The sequence below is a fragment of the Ochlerotatus camptorhynchus genome, unplaced genomic scaffold (genome assembly GCF_037179485.1).
Source record: "Ochlerotatus camptorhynchus isolate MF236.1 unplaced genomic scaffold, CSIRO-AGI_Acam_v1.1 ptg000359l, whole genome shotgun sequence".
Taxonomy (NCBI): domain Eukaryota; kingdom Metazoa; phylum Arthropoda; class Insecta; order Diptera; family Culicidae; genus Ochlerotatus; species Ochlerotatus camptorhynchus.
The window spans coordinates 203,462-209,461 of NW_027040847.1; positions in this window are offsets into that span (position 1 = coordinate 203,462).

A 6,000-nucleotide genomic window follows, 5' to 3' on the forward strand; every position below is an offset into this window, starting at 1 on the left:
AAGCTACAAGCCCGATGACGGGTTCCGTAAACGGAGCCCGATGGGGATTCCGTAGACGGATCCCGATGGGGAAACCGAATACGGATCCCGATGGGGAAACCGAATACGGATCCCGATGGGAAAACCGAATACGGGTCCCAATGGGGAAACCGAATACGGATCCCGATGGGGATTCCGTAGACGGATCCCGACGGGGAAACCGAATACGGATCCCGATGGGGAAACCGAATACGGATCCAGATAGGAAAACCGAATACGGATCCCAATGGGAAAACCAAATACGGGTCCCAATCGGGAAACCGAATACGGATCCCGATGGGGATTCCGTAGACGGATCCCGACGGGGAAACCGAATACGGATCCCGATGGGGAAACCGAATACGGATCCCGATGGGAAAACCGAATACGGGTCCCAATGGGGAAACCGAATACGGATTCCGATGGGGATTCCGTAGACGGATCCCGACGGGGAAACCGAATACGGATCCCGATGGGGAAACCGAATACGGATCCAGATAGGAAAACCGAATACGGATCCCAATGGAAAAACCAAATACGGGTCCCAATCGGGAAACCGAATACGGATCCCGATGGGGATTCCGTAGACGGATCCCGACGGGGAAACCGAATACGGATCCCGATGGGGAAACCGAATACGGATCCCGATGGGAAAACCGAACACGGAACCCATTGGGGAAACCGAATACGGATCCCGATGGGAAAACCGAATACGGATCCCAATGGGAAAACCAAATACGGGTCCCAATCGGGAAACCGAATACGGATCCCGATGGGGATTTCGTAGACGGATCCCAATGGGAAAACCAAATACGGGTCCCAATCGGGAAACCGAATACGGATCCCGATGGGGATTCCGTAGACGGATCTCGACTGGGAAACCGAATACGGATCCCGATGGGGAAACCGAATACGGATCCCGATGGGAAAACCGAATACGGATCCCAATGGGAAAACCAAATACGGGTCCCAATCGGGAAACCGAATACGGATCCCGATGGGGATTCCGTAGACGGATCCCGACGGGGAAACCGAATACGGATCCCGATGGGGAAACCGAATACGGATCCCGATGGGAAAACCGAATACGGAACCCAATGGGGAAACCGAATACGGATCCCGATGGGAAAACCGAATACGGATCCCAATGGGAAAACCAAATACGGGTCCCAATCGGGAAACCGAATACGGATCCCGATGGGGATTCCGTAGACGGATCCCGACGGGGAAACCGAATACGGATCCCGATGGGAAAACCGAATACGGGTCCCAATGGGGAAACCGAATACGGATCCCGATGGGCAAACCGAATACGGGTCCCAATGGGGAAACCGAATACGGATCCCGATGGAAAAACCGAATACGGATCCCGATGGGAAAACCGAATACGGAACCCAATGGGAAAACCAAATACGGGTCCCAATGGGGAAACCGAATACGGATCCCGATGGGGAAACCGAATACGGATCCCGATGGGGAAACCGAATACGAATCCCGATGGGAAAACCGAATACGGGTCCCAATGGGGAAACCGAATACGGATCCCGATGGGGAAACCGAATACGGATCCTGATGGGGAAACCGAATACGTATCCTGATGGGGAAACCGAATACGTATCCCTATGGGAAAACCGAATACGTATCCATTAGTTTTCGTTTCGTGTGGAAAACCTGGAATTGGGTTGTATAATTTCGAAAAACAAACAAATTTTTATACATCATCTGAACGAGCTTCGTTTTCTGAGCACAAATATATTTTTATCGTTACTCAAACCGAATACGGATCCCGATGGGGATTCCGTAGACGGATCCCGACGGGGAAACCGAATACGGATCCCGATGGGGAAACCGAATACGGATCCCGATGGGAAAACCGAACACGGAACCCATTGGGGAAACCGAATACGGATCCCGATGGGAAAACCGAATACGGATCCCAATGGGAAAACCAAATACGGGTCCCAATCGGGAAACCGAATACGGATCCCGATGGGGATTTCGTAGACGGATCCCAATGGGAAAACCAAATACGGGTCCCAATCGGGAAACCGAATACGGATCCCGATGGGGATTCCGTAGACGGATCTCGACTGGGAAACCGAATACGGATCCCGATGGGGAAACCGAATACGGATCCCGATGGGAAAACCGAATACGGATCCCAATGGGAAAACCAAATACGGGTCCCAATCGGGAAACCGAATACGGATCCCGATGGGGATTCCGTAGACGGATCCCGACGGGGAAACCGAATACGGATCCCGATGGGGAAACCGAATACGGATCCCGATGGGAAAACCGAATACGGAACCCAATGGGGAAACCGAATACGGATCCCGATGGGAAAACCGAATACGGATCCCAATGGGAAAACCAAATACGGGTCCCAATCGGGAAACCGAATACGGATCCCGATGGGGATTCCGTAGACGGATCCCGACGGGGAAACCGAATACGGATCCCGATGGGAAAACCGAATACGGGTCCCAATGGGGAAACCGAATACGGATCCCGATGGGCAAACCGAATACGGGGCCCAATGGGGAAACCGAATACGGATCCCGATGGAAAAACCGAATACGGATCCCGATGGGAAAACCGAATACGGAACCCAATGGGAAAACCAAATACGGGTCCCAATGGGGAAACCGAATACGGATCCCGATGGGGAAACCGAATACGGATCCCGATGGGGAAACCGAATACGAATCCCGATGGGAAAACCGAATACGGGTCCCAATGGGGAAACCGAATACGGATCCCGATGGGGAAACCGAATACGGATCCTGATGGGGAAACCGAATACGTATCCTGATGGGGAAACCGAATACGTATCCCTATGGGAAAACCGAATACGTATCCATTAGTTTTCGTTTCGTGTGGAAAACCTGGAATTGGGTTGTATAATTTCGAAAAACAAACAAATTTTTATACATCATCTGAACGAGCTTCGTTTTCTGAGCACAAATATATTTTTATCGTTCCCATAGACATTCATCTCGATTTGTAAACCAAGATTTAAATTGTCGATAAATTGCATTAAATGACGTTAATATCCTTTGAATGACAGTTCGCTCTATGGCGAGGGCCGCTAAAATGGTGATGTTTGCAAATGTAATAACACGGATTTATCATAGTTCATGTGAACCAAAATTTATGATATTTTGGATTTAGGTTCCATTTTTAAACCATTTTTTCAACCTATTAATATTGGATTCAGAGAGCCGCAATAATGGCGGTAAGCTCCAACTCGGATTAACTTTTAATACCGTCCCTGTTTGGATGTTGAATAACTCTGATGTCGACATCAAAGCAGCCGGACATTCTTGATCGGGATTTAATCCGAGGATAATACCGATTGGAGCTTACAGCCATAAGTGATTTAATGAATAATTCGCTGATTGTGACTCTCTGAAAACTAAATGCACAGGTTTCATACATCAAACTCATCCTTTGCAACGTCCTCTTGTAACTTAAAAATACAAAATGTCATAATAACGTAGGGTAGAGAACTACTTCGGCCCCAAGAGAGAGGCGCCAGCTAGCTCTGAAGCCGATCGCGTAAACGTCAATGCGAACCAGTCATGATCTGTCACTGCGAACCGAAATTTTGATTCAATAAAGTGGGGAAAGTATTGTTAATCGGAAAAAAATCTGCGTATTGTTTTTTTTTCAAGATAGTTTTTTTGAAATGGCAGTTAATGACGGTGCAGAATACAAATGTTTTTGGCCGTTCAGCGTTTCTGTTACTTATTATGAAGCAGGGAGAGGGTGTTATTAGTAGTTTTCACGCAAAGGATTTATTTTCCATTGAAATAGAGACAACTTGTAGGGATTGAAGTAAACAATCGTTACGTAATTAAAAATTGATTATCGTCTATCCACTAGAAGTATGAAAATCGGAGCAAGCAACAATCATTTTGATGCCGAAAAAGCTAGAAGTCGTACCTAATGCACAATGTTGCTCAAGTATTCGGACGCTGCTACTCCGAGTTCCTAAAAAATAACCATTTTTTTGCACAATACATTGACTATTTGGCGACAACTGTGAAGGAGTGGGTGGTCTATTTCAGATTTCTGACTAAAATAATTGTTAATTTGTGAAATAAAGACATATTTATTGTGTTATCTCTTGATTCTTATTTGAAGTTTTTGTTTCAATTTAGCATACTTCGACTATCATATTTTCGCTTACGCGATTTCTTCGTACGATTGGACTTTGCTTTGAATCTCAAAAACCTTTTGATAATTTTGGTTTTTAAATTGTGGCAACCAGGAATTTCCAAAGTTAATGATTTTAAAGACTTTTCAAGAGAAGAAAATTGATGCTTGGTTAACTGGAGGTGATTTTCAAAATGCTGGTTGATGCTTTCTTCCATACAAATAAAAAAATAAAATATGTATCGTGTAACAAAAACGGAAGCCATGACGAGCTATGCCCAGTAGAAATGAATATTTTCCATAATTTTTATCATATGGAACAGGCAAAACCAAGGAATCAAAAATATCTCCAAATGACAAAATAACAAACGATCAACGAACCGAATAATAACGCTATATCAGAAGTGGAAAACAATAATGATATAATCTTCACCGTTCTTTTTCATGACAAGCAGCTCGTGCGACCCAACTCATTCGGGGCGGTAGAAGGAAACGAGCAAATTGTTGGCAAGCTGCTTCACGAAGTAAAGCCGAAGATGATACACGTGTGTTAATGGGATTTTTTTTGTTATGTCTTTTCCCGATTCATATCAAGCTATGTCCTCATCCGTGTATATTGCAACAAAGCAGGCAAGCAATATATCATTATCTTTCTACCGCTCGGATCGAGCTTTGTTACAGAGCGAGTTTGTCATGGTAGTCGTAGCAACCGTTTTGTCTGTATCGTTGGTTGCTTTATGTGTTTGGATTCGCTGGGCAAAACACATTGGTTGACGCAAGTTTCACAAACATTACTGTTCCTGCTAATACTACCCATGATATATCCAGCAACATGATACATAGCATTAGCTTCAGAATTGCAGTAAGATACTTGCTCACAACATACAGTTCACGACAAGTTTGAACACTCCGACGGCAAAACTATATCAACAAACCGAGTGACAAACGCGCATCCTCGCTTGAATGATTCTTTCCATCAACAATTTTTTCAACAAAAAAGAAGAAGAAGAAGACAACCAAAACAAAGCATCTGTCATTTGAGCTGGCTCCTCTCTCTTGGGTCCTAAGCACGCGTCGTTCGAAAACTCCCAGTGCTCCTCGAGCATTGTCCATTGTCATATTTTTCATGCACAATAATTTTGTTTATTATATATTTGCAGTTCGTTTGCAGCAATTTTTGGAGCGATCCGTGAAGGGGAAGGCTTGCCACTTGTATATCCGAACAGTGGACCAAACAAGCCAGCAACCCCGTCCAAAGTGTCATGCATTATTGACAAATTGGCACAGTGGGTCGATTTAAAGGGAGATCTGGAGGCGCAGCGATCACATTGTCATGATTGTCTGGTAGTTCACTCAAAAATGCTATAACAATCGCCAAGCTCGCTGTAATGTCACCAAGTGCCTCGTCACCCACGAATAGGCGCCTATGTCAGTGGTCTAACAACTCTTAGCGCGCTAATGGCATAGTTCCCCTGCCGCATAGAGAGTTGCCGCAATGATATTAGGTTAGCTAAGGTCAGTTAACTGACTGGTGGGAAACGGGAGCTTCAGCATTGACTGTTATGTACGCATTTTTATGATGTAATCTAACAACAAGCGTGTGTAGTGTTTACACGATCATGTTTCTAATTCTAATGTGTTGTAAATATAATTGAAAGCATTTGAAAAGTAAGATTCTAGTGTTTTGTATATCTAAAAACATTAGTAAACATCTACATTTGAAAACATTCAAACAACGTTTACTTTAAACGTTTTGTACATCTGAAAACATCAGAGAACAACAAACACGAAGAACAAATGAAAACATCCGAACAACGTTTA